Source organism: Dipodomys merriami, unplaced genomic scaffold, assembly GCF_024711535.1.
Source record: "Dipodomys merriami isolate MVZ:Mamm:240054 unplaced genomic scaffold, mDipMer1.0.p SCAF_670, whole genome shotgun sequence".
Classification (NCBI taxonomy): domain Eukaryota; kingdom Metazoa; phylum Chordata; class Mammalia; order Rodentia; family Heteromyidae; genus Dipodomys; species Dipodomys merriami.
In genome coordinates this window covers 79,436-95,554 of record NW_027206258.1, presented here as the reverse complement: position 1 = coordinate 95,554, position 16,119 = coordinate 79,436, and the positions used below count along the sequence as shown (strand labels likewise).

At 39.0% G+C, this 16,119-nt stretch overlaps 1 pseudogene; it reads right to left on the bottom strand.

The window, feature by feature from the left end:
- Positions 1-1,798: 1,798 nt before the first annotated feature.
- LOC138815807 (S-methyl-5'-thioadenosine phosphorylase-like) lies at positions 1,799-15,990 on the bottom strand (annotated as a pseudogene).
- Between the last annotated feature and the right edge of the window lie 129 nt (positions 15,991-16,119).

Below are 16,119 nucleotides of genomic sequence, written 5' to 3'. Positions count from 1 at the left end.
CCATCAGATTCTTGCTTCATTAACAAAAACTGTTTGCATAAAACTTAATTTTCGGGGCTGGGAAGGTAGCTCAGTGGTAGAGTGCTTGTCTTGCATGCATGAGGCCTTGGGCTCGATTCCTCAGCACCACATAAGCAGAAAGCCAGAAGTGGCGCTTTGGCTCAAGTGGTAGAACATGCGCCTTGAGCTGAAGAGTTAAGGGACAGCGTCTAGGCTGAGTTCAGGCCCCATGACTGACAAAATAAAACACCCAAAGCGAAAAAACAACCCTTAATTTTTGTAAATCCATCTAATTTTTTTTCTTACGTCAGTACTGGGGCTTCAACTCAGGACCTGGACACTGTTCCTGGCTTTTTGCTGATTAACAGAGTCTCATGGTCTTTCCCACCTAGGCTGGCTTTCAACTACAATCCTCAGATCTCAGCCTCCTGAGTAGCTAGTCTTACAAGTATGAGCCACCAGTGCCAAGTTTCCATTTTAATTTTTACAACTTCATTACTTGATTATACTCACCATAGGACAATAATATAAAAAAGAAAAGAAAAAATATCCAGTACATGACCTTTAGATATAATAATGAAAGATTATGTATTTTTCCTTTGATTTTTTGTACACTGATAAAGCTAGTATTGCAAAACACTTATTTTTTCAAATTGCATACTTTAACCATTTCCTTAGGACATTAAATATTTTGTAAATATAATGATGAGGTATGTAAATATTATAAAAATGCCATCTTCAGTTGATTGTTTCACAATCTAATTATAACTAATTCAACTTAGCTACAATCATTGGATATTCATATTTATTTGAGTGTCAGTTATTAGAAGCAACACTACTTAACATCCTTCTTTATACAGAGTTTTTTGTACGTGTTTGATTAATTTTTTCTTTTCTTTTCTTCTTTTTGCTGGTCCTGAGACTTGAACTCTGGGCCTAGGCGCTGTCTCTGAGCTTCTTTTGCTCAAGTGAGCAATTGAGTCACAGCTCCATTTCCAGCTTTTTTGAGTAGTTTATTGGAGATAGGAGTCTCAAGGACTTTCCTGCCTGGGCTGGCTTTGACCTGTGATCCTCAGATCTCAGCCTCCTGAGTAGCTAGGATTACAGGTGTGAGTCACCAGCACCTGGTGATATGTCTGATAAATTTTAAAGAGAAGTTTCTAGAAGTTCTCAACAAAGTGCATAATGACTGTCAAGCACCAAATATATTTTAACATACTGACCTCTAGAAAGATTGTATCAATTTTTTTGTCAAATACCATATTATAAGGTGTTTTTTTTGGTGGTTTTTTTATGGTCAGTTGTGGGGCCTGAACTCTGGGCCTGGGCACTGTCCCTCAGCTCTTTAGCTCAAGGCTAGCGCTCTACCACTTGGCTCTACACAGCGCCACTTCTGGCTTTTTCTGCTTATGTGGTGCTGAGGAATCGAACCCAGGGCCTCATGCATGCAAGGCAAGCACTCTACCACTGAGCCACCTTCCCAGCCCTCAATTTTTAATCATATCAAAACACAGCCCACGCCTCACTTTCTTTCTTATATTCCTGGTCAACAAAGAACACAGGATACTGTCTCCAACTTCAGTGTTGCAAATTTAATGGAAGGAGGTAAAAACAGGATCTTCTTTTGTTTCCCCCCCCTAAAAATGTAAGCTTTTCCCAGTTTATTGGCCATTTGCTTCTCTTCTGTGTCCTGAAGCAGTGTCAGTCTTTTAGGTGGAGTATTGTAATACGTTCAATGTCTTGTCTTTCTTACCACATCCTTCTTGTTCTTTTCTGTTCTGCAAGTTAAATAAAATTGTCAAAAAGATGAGCAGTAGAAAGTCTTCTTTCCTGAAGGCAGTCTTGCTTTCTTTTCATGTCTTGTTAATAAAACAGAAAACTGGGTCATGTTCTCCAGGTTATGGAGGATTTCTGACTGTTCCGTGGACTCTATCTGAGGTATGACATAGTATGCAGTAAACTTTTAGTTTTATTGGCATTTTCCTTCGTTATAACTGGGTCCACTGAAACTGCTTCTGCATGCTCCTTCCAGCAATCGTAATCGGTTGCCATGGGGATGCTTGCTTAACAAATTCCAGCCTCCTGAACAAGAGTCACCTCTGGAACTGTGGTCATATTGATGACATCTGCCCCACAGGTGGAAGAACATGAAGCTTCCTTCTCGAGGGCTAAAATGAGGCTCCTCGCTTCTGACCATTGTCCCTTGAGTGGCACTGAAGTCCTAGCTTCTTAGCAGTCTCTAGAAGGACCTCTCCTGTTTGGGGGAGAAATGCCTGAGTCACTGGAATATGACACGCTCCTCTTGCCCAGGAATGACTTCCATCATAGAAGGCAGGAGGCCTTCTCCAGGTCTTGTTGATGAACTGACCAATAATGGTGATATCACCAGGCTGACTCTCCATCAAGAAGCCTCAAGCTGTGGCCCTTACATGTGTGCAGCCCACTTCCTTCAAAGCCCAGGTGTTTGCTGCTGGTTGACTTTTGAAGGTATGATGGTGTGCTGCCGTCCGTATTTTGCAAGGAGGACACAAATCAACTTTTTTAGTCAAATCAAGGCATCAGATGGCTTGCCAAATGGAGCATCCTCATATTCCTCAGTTCTTCCTTCTAACATTTCTGGATCATCCAGGCCTGTGCCACCAGTGATTCCAATATCAAAAATAACAAATGCAAAAATGAGGCTGGAGGTGTGGCTAAAGTGGTCGAGCACCTGCCTAGAAGTATGAAGTTCTCAGTTCATCTCAGTGCCATCATCATTACTCCATGGAGGTGGGGTGGGGAGGTTAAGGGTCCTGGGGGGTGGGGAGGGCAGCGGTGCCAAGGCCGTGTCTGGCAGGGTGGAGGTTGCAGGGTGGGAGGGGCAGGCGGTGTGGGTCACCAAATAGGCCAGGAAGCAGAGACCAGGAGGAGGCACGGCCAAGATTTTTATTTTGTATTTTTTTTAACATGCTCTAGTTATTTCCAAGTTGGCCTCAAACTCTTAATCCTTCTACCTCAGACTCCTAAATGCTGGGATTTATAGACGTTTGCTACCATGTCCAGCTAAGATTCAGGATCTTGGAGTTTTAGGAAATGCTGTCCTTATATTTAGGGAGATAATTTTACATTTAGCACAGTTTAAAAGTTAAGTTCCATTTTGATGAAAATGCTTTGAAGCAATTTGCTATTTCTCTCTGCTGTTCTCTTGGCATTTTACATGAATTAATTTCCTGAATTAATCCTAAACTAAATTTCAAGAGCTTTACTTCTTGCTGCCAAATAATATTTTCTTCCTTCTAAATGAGTTTGAACATCATTATTAATGGAATATGCGATATGCAACTCTAAGCTTATAATCACAGTGCTTGTTTTTGGAGAAATGTACTTGATATGGCAAGAAAATTTATAATTGCAACTTTCACTATATAGTATCCAAACACAGTCTTTGTGTTTCAAGATCAAAATGTCTCTACTTTTCTAAGTTTCTTTTTACATTTTAATGGCATGAACCAATTATTCTGATAAATTGATGGCAAAATACCTTTTCAAGTATATTTTACCAAATGTAATGATTATTTGCATCATATTTGTAATGCCACCATTCAGTTTTTCCCTCAACTAACTACTTCAGTATGCTAGCTCATCAATAGCATGATGTTTATTTTCATGCTAAAAGAGTCACTGACTATTGAAATGGCAATCAATTGATTCTGTAAATTCCTTCTTTACCAAATAAAATTTTATAGTTCTCATACATCCTGAGAAGACAAGAGAACTCTCTTGAGAGCTCTTAGAGAAACTATAAAGTATTGGAGGTAATAAAATAGTTGTTTGGATGTTGTTATATACTACATGACTTAATTTTATTACTTAAGGAAGGATAATGTTTCAGTGGTGGTCTGGCATATTCTGGGCATTTAGTTTTATACTACCACTTTAGAACTGAATACTCTGCCAGGATTAGATTCCAAAGGCAATGTGCAGACTAAAGAGATAGGAATTAAACCTCCTCCCAAAAAGAATTAGCCCACAGATGGGTGGCAGCACCTGAGACCTTATTTGGAAAGCACATTTTGAGATGGACAGGTACCTAGGAATGTGGTTCTTAGTTCTCTAAAGACTATGATGTTCACTCAGGTTAGTGTAGCTGCAGCTTTCTCCAGTCATGCCTAGCAGAAGGCTTGATGGCTTATGTCATGCTGCTTTTTGCCATCCAGTTCTGCAGATATTCCTATTGTTCCAAATTTGAGTGAGCACAGAATTATACCAATATAGGATTTATCTTAGTCCATTGTGAAGCTATAACAAAATACTTGAAAGGATGTGATTTATAAAGTAGGAGTTTGTTTTCTCAAAGTTTTGAAGGCTGGGAAGTCTGAATTTTAAATAGCTGGTAGAAAGCCAGGCTCCAGGAGTTCAAAGCCAATGTGGGCAGGAAAGTATGGGAGACTCGTATCTCCAGTAAACTACCTAAAAAGCCAGAAATAGAGTTGTGACTCAAGTGGTAGAGTGCTAGCCTTGAGCAAAAGAAGCTGAGGGACAGCACCCAGGCCCTGAGTTTAAGCCCTAGGACTGGCACACACCTACAAACACACAAAGTTGGCAGAATCAGTGCATTGGGTAGCCTCCCTCTGCTTCCAAGATGGTGCTTTGTAGACTAGCAAGAAGAGATGAACTGTCTGTCAAAAGGCAGCATTGATCTATTTACCAGTGAGAGCCCCAGGGATGTCTTAGATGATCAACCTTCCAACATTAAGACTTGAACACGTGACTTTGGGTAACACACTCAGATCACAGCAGCATTAAATCCATGAAACTATTTAAGGTCTTTCTTTTCTCCCAAAGTCTTGTTACATTTTTTCTCATCGATGTTGACATTATGATCTAATTTTAGTACAATACATAATGCTACGCTATGATTATTATTACAACATTCTGATGTGCTAGAATAATCAGAGCTTTGTGGACATTGAAATAGTGCTAGTTAACTGAGAAGTAAACTGAAGATGCTCTTATCGTCACCATAACTGTTGAAGAATTTCCTGAAATATATCTTTTTATTTAGTAGACTATATCAAAACTGATAGATTCTTTTTATTTTTGTACTGGTACTAGGGCTTGATATAAGGGTCAAGGCACTGTTTCTTTGCTTTCTGAGGCTGGTGCTGTACTACTTGAGCTATATATCTTTTCTTTCTTTTTTTTTTTTTTAATTTATTTTGGATCCAGTCATGGGGTCTGAACTCTGGGTCTGGGCGCTGTCCCTCAGCTCTTCAGCTCAAGGCTAGCGCTCTACCACTTGAGCCACAGTGCCACTTCCGGCTTTTTTCTTTTTGCTTATGTGGTGCTGAGGAATCGAACCCAGGGCCTCAGGCATGCAAGGCAAGCGCTCTACCACTGAGCCACCTTCCCAGCCCTTGAGCTGTATTTCGACTTCAGGCTTTTTGTTAGTTAATTGGATATAAGAGTCTCATGGACTTCCTGCTCCTGCTGGCTTTGAACAACAATCGTGAGATCTTAGCCTTTTGAGTAGTTAGGGTTACAGGTGTGAGCCACTGGCACCTGGCTTGATGTTGCCTATTTCCCCTTTTGTCTCCTCCCCTCCCTTCCCCTCCCCTCCCCCTGTCTTCTCTCTCCTCTCCCTTGTCCTCTCCTATCTTTTTGTCTCTCCTCTCCCCTCATCTTCTCCTGTCTTGTCTTCTCTCCTCTCTTTTCCGTTTTTTTTCTCTTTCCCTGCTTACTACTTCTCTCCTTTCCTGCTCTCTCTCTCTCTTTTGGTAGATGTTTCTTTGATAGTTTGAGATAATGAAGTTTCAAGATAATCTTTATGGATATCATGATGCACTATTGTTGATAAATAAATTTGGTATTGGGGTTGGGAAGGTGGCTCAGTGGTAGAGCGCTTGCCTTGCATGCATGAGGCCCTGGGTTCGATTACTCAGCACCACATAAGCAAAAAGAAAAAAGCCGGAAGTGGCGCTGTGGCTCAAGTGGTAGAGTGCTAGCCTGAAGAGCTGAGAGACAGTGCCCAGGCCCGGAGTTCAGGCCCCACGACCAGACCTAGAAAAAAAAAATTTTGGGTATTAATTGGCAAAATCTCCACAGATGAGGACATATTTCAAAGATGTAGCAAATGACTTGTCAATTGACAACAATAACATATAATTATTTTTTCAGTTCTTTTGGGCAAATGTCCAGAAATTTAATGATATACCATATGGTAGATGCATGTATAATTTACTTCCTTAAGTTTGAAATTGTATTAAAATACATTTAACGTAAAATGTAACATTTTTAATGGTACTGGATATTAAACCCAAGACCTTGTGTTTGCACAACATGTGCTCTGAAATTTAAACCACACCTCCACTCCTTTTTGAATTGGTTATTATATTTTTTGTACTGAGTTTGGGGCATGACTCAGGGTCTGGGTGCCGTCTCTGAGCTTTTTTGTAATAAAACTATCACTCTACCACCTGAACTACAGTTCTACTTACAGCTTTTTGATTATTAATTGAAGAGTCTTATAGACTTTTATGCCTAGGCTGGCTTTGAACCGTGATCCTCAGATCTCAGTCTCTTGAATACCTTGGATTACACACGTGAGTCGCTGGTACTTGGCTTGACTTGGTTATTTTTGAGATAAGGTCTTGCTTTCTGTCCCAGTGGGACTGAGCTGTAGTCTCTGACTTGTGCTTCTCTGGGATGACAGACACCAACCACTATGCCCAGCTGCCATCATACCCAGCCATTAATTGACATGGAGTCTCATGAACTTCATTTTGCTCTGACTAGCTTCAATATCCATCTGCCAAGTAGCTAGGATTATAGACGTGAGCCACTATGCCCATCTTCATTTAACAATTTTTAAGTGTACATGTCATTGTATTGAAATTCATCATAATGAGCAATCATAGCTTCTACCCATCTCCAAAACTTCTCATTTTATAGAACCATTAAAGGGCTATCTTCATTAAGTAATAACTCCCATCACCCCTTGTGATCACCATTCTCTCTGTGATTCTGACTATGCTAGATAAGTGTGATCATCTACTGCTTCTGAGCCTCTGGTTAAGATTAAGTATAATACTGATTTCTTTTCAGCTGAAGTAGAATCGCTCAGTATTTGTCTTTTTGTGACTAGCTTACTTAACTTACACAATGTCCTCTAGTTTCCTCCATATTGTAGCTTATGTAAGAACTTTCTTCTTCTTCTTCTTTTTATTTTTGGTCGGTTGTGGGGCTTGAACTCTGGGCTTAGGCGCTATCCCTCAGCTCTTCAGCTCAAGGCGAGCGCTCTACCGCTTGAACCACAGTGCCACTTCCAGTGTTCAAGGGGTTTATTGGAGATAAGAGTCTCACGGACTTTCCTGCCCCGGGCTGGCTCTGAACCTCGATCCTCAGATCTCAACCTCCTGAGTAACTAGGATTACAGGTGTGAGCCACCGGCGCCTGGCTTTTCTTTCTTCTTAATGATGAATAATAGATGATGAATAATAACTCGTAGTATGCATTTATCACATTTTGCCTATTCATTCATCCATCAATTAACACTCAAGTTGCTCCTATGTTTTAGTTATGGTGAATAATGTTGAGATCAATACAAGTGTACAAACTTCTATTTGAGTCCCTTATTTCCTTCAAAAAAATTTTTTTTGGGGGACACACACTAGTATTAAGCCAGTTTTACATCTCTGTAATAAAATATCCAAGGCAACTGGCTTATAAAGAGAGAAGGTTTGGCTTGTTTTGGAGCTCTAGTCTAGAGGTTCCAGTCAGGGCCTCTGATAGGGCAGTACATCACATTGGGAGCAAATAATGAAGCAGACATCTTATTTCAGGAGCCAGGTAGCAAAAGGAGAATGAGCACCCACAATGTCCTTCAAGGTCATGTTCTCAATGATCTTCCCCCCATGAGACCTCACCTCCCAGAAGTTCCACTTTTCCTCCCCCAATAATACCATCCTGGCCACTGAGCTTTGTACAGATCTAGCACACCAAGGAGTAGCATTTCTGAATAATATGGTATTTCTACATTAAGATTTTGAGGTACTGTCATTCTGCTTTTTTTTCAGAAGCTATCTCATTTTGCATTCTAAGCAGTGCACAAGGTTTTAAGTCATTTTAAATTGTCTACAACACTTGTTACTTTCAGATTTTTGATAGTAGGCATGGTAATGAGTTGGAGGTGGCAATCCATTGTAGTTTTTGCATTTCACTAATGGTTAGCAATTTGGGCCAATTTTTAAACGAACTTATTGCCCATTTATATTTCTTCCTTGGAGAAATGCCTATTCAAGTCCTTTGTCTATTATTGAATTGAGTAGTCTGTTTATTTCCATTGTTGTTGAATTTTTAGATTCTCTCCAAGGAATCTGGATATTAATCCTTTACCACATCTATGATTTAAGAAATATTTTCTTTCACTTCTGTTTCTTGTCTTTTTGTCTTGTTGGTAGTATTTAGAGAGCATAAGGGCATTAATTTTCATGAAATCTACTTCATCTAATTCTTCCTTCTGTTGTCTGTGTCTTTGGTATCATAGCTAAAAAATCACTGCCAAAACCAGTGTTATCAAGACTGTGCCCGGTGTTGGCTTCCCAGAATTTTGTAGTTTTACATTAAAAACAGCCAAAACCATGATCAAACTGGCTTTATTTCAGTGATGCAGGATGGTTCAATATTTGTATATCAGCACATATAACAGAGTAAAGGGTGAAAATAATGTGAACATCTCATGATGCAGAAAAAGCCTTGGCAAAAATCCAACATCTCTTCATGAGGATACCAGAAATTGAAGGAATATACTTCCACATAATAAAGACTATCTATAATAAACCTACAGCCAACATCATAATAAGTAGTGAAAAAACTCTAAAGTCAGGAGCAAGACAAGCATATCCGTTCTCTCCACTCTTATTAAATACAGTGCTTAAATTCCAAGACAAGAAAAAGAAATAAATGCAAATAGAAAGAAAATACAGTCAGCATACAATAAAGATCTCTGCACACAGTTGAAAGTAACACTACTCACAATAGCCAATTTATGGAGTCAGTATAGAGCCCATTAACCCAGGAATGGATAAAGATGGTGATCTATCTATCTATCTATCTATCTATCTATCTATCTATCTATCTATCTATCTATCTATCTGTCTATCTATGTTGGAATTTTACCCAGCCAAAAAGAGTAATGAAATTATGTTATCTGCAGAAAAATGGATGAAACTGGAGATTATCATAGTAAGTGAAATTAGCCAGATTGAAAAAGATGAAATCGCATGTTTTCTCTCATGCAGAGTATAGACCTTAAGAAAAAAAAGAATAATGTGTCACAGCAAGGAAAATTTTTTTTTTTGTGGAGAGGAACCAATGGGAGCTATGGGGTGGGCAAAAAAAGAGGGTAATGGGCGTGGGCATAATTGAAGTACTTTATGTGCATCTATGAACAGAATTACTGCAATTCATTGAAACTGGTTAACAAGGAGAATAAGAGAATAAAATAGATTAATAGAGGTGATTTGATCAAAGTACATTATATTCATATATACATTAAATACATATAATAAAACCATTTTTACAATTAATATACTTTCTAAAATAATTTCATGGTTTTAGGCTTTATAGTTAGTCATTTTTCCCATTTGAATTAATTCTTGTATATGGTAATGGGTAAGAGTCAAATTCATTATCTTGCATATGAATATACAGCTTTCTCAGTCCCATTAGTTGAAGACTGTTTTTTTCTCCAATTGAATGTTCTCAGAACTCTTGTAAGAGTCACTTGATCAAATATGTTTGTGTAGTTATATTCTATTCCATTGACCTATAATACGTCCGTCTTTATGCCGGTATGCTTTTGATTATTATGGTGTCATAAAAAGTTTGTATTTCAGAATGTATGAGTCTCCTAATTTTATTTTTTAAATTATTTTAGATATTCCCATTCCCTTGAAAGTCCATGTAAATTTAAGGATGAGTTTTCCGACAATGTCATTGGGATTTTGGTAGTGATTCCATTGAACATGTAGTATTTGACTGCTTTTCTGGTGCTGGTGATTGAACATGAAAGATTAACAAGCTCTCAAGCTACAATCCCTGGCCTACCACTTGGCCATGTAATAGTGTTGTCTTCAATTCCACAAATATGTGATATGTTTATTTATACCATATTTAACTTCCTTTATTACTTTTTCTTTTGTTGGTTGTGGGGCTTAAACTCTGGGCCTGGGTGCTGTCCCTCAGCTCTTCAGCTCAAAGCTAGCGCTCTATCACTAGAGCCACAGCACCACTTCCAGCTTTTTCTGCTTATGTGGTGCTGAGGAGTCGAACCCAGGGCCTCATGCATGCAAGGCAAGCGCTCTACCACTGAGCCACCTTCCCAGCCCTCATTAATGTTTTAATAGTTCTTACTTTAATAGTTCTTTTACCCTTTTGATTAATTCCTTAATTTTATTTTACTTGATTAGTGTCGCACTATGCCATATTACTTAATATTATTCTTGCATGTTTAAAAAACAACACAAAGTAGGAGAACTGAGGTCCATGGCAGCCGGTGTAAAAACATGAGACCTTATCTGAAAGTTAACTAAAACAGAAAGAGCTTGAGGGCATGGCTGAAGTTGCGGAGCACTTGGCTAATCAGTTCAAAGTCCTGAGTTCACACCTCCATATTGCCTCCTAAACCTTGTATTAAATTATATGTGATGCTCGTATTTATTTGTACTTGTTTTTTACCCTTCAAATTTGTATTTTTATATTTTTATTGTCTTTAAGTAGTTGTAAAAGGGAGTTGCCATCAGCAAAGCAGCTTATGAATACAATACATCTCTCCAATCCACCCTTTCCCTAATTTTTCTTAATTTTATAGGATATGCATTGAATTTTTGACTGCATTTTACCCCCTTATTCTCATCATTTGCCTACATATTTGTATTTTTAATATTTGTCCACATTGGTAAAAGTAGCTGTACTTTCACCATTATATAGTATTCTATTCTTTATACCAAAATTATATGTATATAATTTATAAATAAAAACACATTTTTGCCAGTCTTGGAACTTGCTTTCAGGGCTTGTGCACCATCCATGGGGTATTTTGCTGAAGGCTAGCATTCTACCACTTCAGCCACAGGCTAGCATTCTACCACTTCAGATAAGAGTCTAACAGACTTTCCTGTCCAGGCTGGTTTTGAACTATGACCCTCAGATCTCAGTCTCCTGAGTAGTTAGGATTACAGGCACTAGCCACCAGTGCCGAGCCAAAAAATTACTTATTTTTGGTATAATATACAAGAAATTATTAGGGTGTGAAACAAGGAAGGTATGAGGGGGAGTTATTCTGTCAAAGATTATGCTTTCTTTAATTTGAAAGACATTACCAAAAATCTTCCAGAAGCTCTTTCATGGTGGGACATTTATCTCTAGACATGATGACCATAATCTCTTTAGGGCTATCAGATGTCTACATCAGTAGGAATAAAGCACTCATAGGTACACCTGGAAACTGTTTTTTTCTTTTTTTAAATCTGTGTTTCTCTGAGCCATTGCATCCTGTGGAAATAATTCTTCCTCCTTGGTTCCCATCCTATATATATATTTTTTTTTGGTCAGTTGTGGGGGCTGAATTCTGGGCCTGGGCGCTGTCCCTCAGCTCTTAATCTCAAGATTAATGCCCTACAACTTGAGCCACAGCGCCACTTCCGGCTTTTTTTCTGCTTATGTGGTGTTGAGGAATTGAACCCAGAGCCTCATGCATGCAAGGCAAGCACTCTACCACTGAGCCACCTTCCCAGCCCCCATCTATACATTTTGATCTCTTCTCTATCACCAATCATTATCAACAACATAAAAACTAATGCTTATTAACTCATACTTTTTCTAAACGTGACACAGAGTGCTTTAGGTGCACTATTTCACTTATTCATAACAAAATTATGAGGTTGGTGTCATAAATTATTTCCAGTTACAAACAGAATTTAGCCAGAGACTGTCACAATGGAGCTTCTAAGCTGTCATCCACTCTATCATATTGCATTTCTCTGTTACATAAATTTTTTAATGTGCAAAAGGAAAAGCTAGAGGTCTAAAAATGTTGCTTAGGTAGCACCAATGAAAAACCAGGAGTTATTTTTGATAAAAATCACTATATTGTGATTCAAAATCCTTAGACATTGATCAACTTGGGCCTAGGATGGTATGGTCATCCTTTTCTTGTCTCTCCTTTCATCTTAAGAAATATAAATAGGAGAAAACAATAAATGTAGCCAGAAGTTCTGGCCTAAACAATCTGGAGAATACATTCTTTAAAAAATTTTTCAGATTCACTGCTAGAAGTATGAAGGATTACTAATCAAAAAGGCAACTATAGAATTAAGCTAAACTATCAAACTCATAAATGTGTGTGTGTGTGTGTGTGTGTGTGTGTGTGTGTGTGTGAGAGAGAGAGAGAGAGAGAGAGAGAGAGAGAGAGAGAGAGAGAGAGAGAGAGAGGGATAAAGCAATTCCTTTTAATAGTGCTGGTGTGTAATTGAACAGTCATATACTCTTCATAGGCATGTAGGTTTATCATGGTTCAAGATGAATCTATTGGTTTTTTGTTTTTTGTTTTGCCAGTCATGGGGCCTGAATTCTGGGCCTGGGTGCTGTCCCTCAGCTCTTCAGCTCAAGGCTAGCATTCTATCACTTGAGCTACAGCGCCCTTCCAGCTTTTTCTGCTTATGTGGTGCTGAGGAATCGAACCCAGGGCCTCATGCATGCTAGGCAAGCACTCTACCACTGAGCTACCTTCCCAGCCCTCAATCTATTAGTTTTAAGTGGGATACATTAGGGGAAAAGAAAAGCAGAACTATTTAAAAATAGAAAGCTTTAATTTACCTGATTGTAGAATATTTCTCTTCAGAAAAGGCAGGATACATGCTTTTTCAAAATACACAATTTTGAGTCAGGACTTGGTTGCTACTTCAATTATAGCCTGAAAGTGGCAATTTTTTCCTTTACTTTGCTTCCAAAAAAAGTATAAGAGAGATAAGAAAGCATTCACCATTCTTGGATCTTCAACAAATTCCAGATCAATGTAAAAACAACAACAACATTGGCATATAAAACACTTCCTCTTGGGGACTAAGCCTTCTTTCTTCAAAACAGAAGCACTGGATTTTATTGAAGTACAACTTATTTGGTACAACTTATTTGACTGCTTATTTCCTTCAGTGTGAACATTCAAATTTTTCAATACTCCAAGAGTCGGGAGAGGAGTCACTGAGCACTAAGAGCTTTTTTTTGAAGACTTTAAGATCTAGGGCTATTTTACTTTCAGAGTTCTGAATAGGTAATTATTTGAAAATTATGGTAGTATTATTGATTGAAATAAAATGCACAAATTATGTGTTAGCATTTGCCTTCATAGTTCTAGCCCTTAATATTAAAACATAGGAAGATTTCCTTATGTAAAATTTCTTTTAAAAACAAGAAGTATGTACAACAAAGATTATTAACTAATTTTAATAGTAATATATGTATGGGCATCTCTTAAAAATGTGAAAATATGCCATAATAGAACTCATTTTTGTATGTTTCTTATTTTTTCAATGTTGAAATGTGTGGAACTTAGCTTTCTTTTAAAGATTGTATAATGAACATTTTTCAGACTACCTAATCTTCATAGTGATTATTTGAGCAGAAATGTTATAATTTATTTACTCAATCATCTATTATTGGACACATTTGCATATGTTTTCTTTTACCTGGGTTATTTTCTCAAGAGAAGTTCCTTATAGGGAAATGATTGGGGTGCTGGGTTGTTCTTCCTACCATTTTCTGATCCTGGTTAATATAGAAGCATAGATAGAAACAAGAGTACTGAATGAATGAGGCACCTGAAATCAGCATAGCTCAGCGTCTCTGGAGATAGATCCCTGATCCATCAACTTACTGCCTGTGCTTGATGTTCATTAGAGTTTTATTTGCCTAATGTCATCACTTTGGGGGAATTTTCAATGATTATTCCAATGGTCAATGCAGAGAGCTGTGCTGCACAACCCCATGTCCATCTGTATTTTATACTCTTTCAGCTACAATATGTTCAGTGTACATTTTAACCATGGAAATAGCCATCTCTTATTCCTCTGGAAAACAATATTTTGCTAGCATCCATCAGAGGACAAAGCCAAATAAATAGTAGAAAAATAGAACACGGAGACATAGAGGAAGAGTAATGACATGCAGATGATCTCTGCCCGACAGCCTCTAGGCTGCTTTGCTGCTGTCTATTACATGAATGTATCAAGGCTGCTCAGGTGAGCACTCAGCCAGGTACTTATGATTTGGTAAACTGATTTCTAGGAGAGTTTGGACAATTTATGACAGCACTAGCCATTTATGCATGTGCTGAGTTAGGCAGAGCTCCTCCAGTTTGAATTAGAAAGTCCTCCCTATGATTTGCCTTTTTGCTTTGTACCACATTATAATGAGCGCTCTCTCTCTCTCTCTCTCTCTCTCTCTCTCTCTCTCTCTCTCTCTCTCTCTCTCTCTCTCTCTCTCTATATATATATATATATATATATATATATATATATATATATATATTGCTTGCCAGTCTTGGGCTTGAATTCAGGGTCTGGGCACTGTGCCTGAACTTCTTTTGCTCAAGGCTAGCACTCTACCACTTGAGCCACAGCACCACTTTTGGTTTTTTCTGGGTATGTGGTACTGAGGAATCGAATCCAGGGCTTCCTGCATGCTAGTCAAGCATTCTACCACCAAGTCACATTCCCAGCCCCTATAATGCTTTTTTTTAAATATGAAGCTTAGAATATTTTTCCCTCCCCTTCCCCTAAATGCAAGCATGCCAATATCAAAAGGATGGCGATTGTTAGCTAGGCCTAATAACACCTTGCTATAGTCTCAGCTGCATGTGAGAGTGAAACATGAGGATCAGTTGCCCTTCAGCATAGCCAGCTGACCTTGAAGATGGACACCACACCTTAAGGCAAGCTGCCTTTCTGGTCTATAGTCATGGCCTATGCTGAGCTCCCTCTGTCTCCCATTCATCACTTATCCCTTGCCCCAGAACCTTGATAAGCAACTCCTGAGTCATTGGGAAGCACATTTTGCTGAGCTCTTGGTGGAAACTGAAGTCTGCATCCCATTACCCACTGACGTTTTTAGAGATACCAAACTTAAGATGGGAAGTAGTGACGTCAGGCCCCATATAGTACTTCTTGGCAAGACAGTTTGAGTGTGAGTGTTTGGTTGTTCCCTAACTTCACCCTCAAGGGACATAAGTGTCAAATGTTGCTCACACCCTGCCTAAGCCCACCTGCTCTTTCACTAGTGAGTCTGGGATCAAACTGTGCTGGTGCGATCCACCTGTCCCTTCCTTTGTGGTTCACTAATGGGTTTGTCTTTCTGAACCAAAAAGCCAGGAGTTGGATTTCTTTAACCTTAGTTCTGCTTTCCTTGAGCATGTGAAGGTTTCACGGTCTGTGACTCATGAAGGCAGTGGTCACAAGGTAATGATGAGGTGAGAAGAAATACCGACTAACAGATGACATAAATACCAGTGCTGATTTGCTATTTCTCACCTCTGTGTTGAAAATAAGGATGCCACCCGTTTTCTGCAGCTATGGCTTCAGCTCATCATAGAGTGAGGGCCTGGTTATACTGCTTCAAGGCAAATGCCTCTCTCATTTCAACCTGGCCCCAAGTTCTTGCTATGCTGACTTTTGCTGACCTGGCCAGTGTTTTTCCTGGGTGGGTACAACCTTGGGCACCAGTGGCTGAGGATCAGAAGTAGCCCCTGTTGGGTAAGGCATGCACCTGCCAGTGCACCGAAGGTACCGCCCAGGCCACAGTGCTCATTCGATAGATAAATTTAGCTCAAAGCAATTTGAGTGTGCAATATGTGAATAAGCTCATTACCCTTTAACTGCATGCCTGCAGTAGCTGCTCACCTGGTGTATATCTTCAGTTCTTCACCTAGTATTTCTTAATTTGCTAAACTTACGCCATCTTTCTTGTTGTGACTCTGAGCTAGTTGCTGCCATTAGGACTGGTGCTTTGTGGGGGTGCAGATCTTTACTGGTCTGCAGAACTGAGATGATTCTAACTTTGCAGCATGTGTAAAGGCACCTGCTCTGG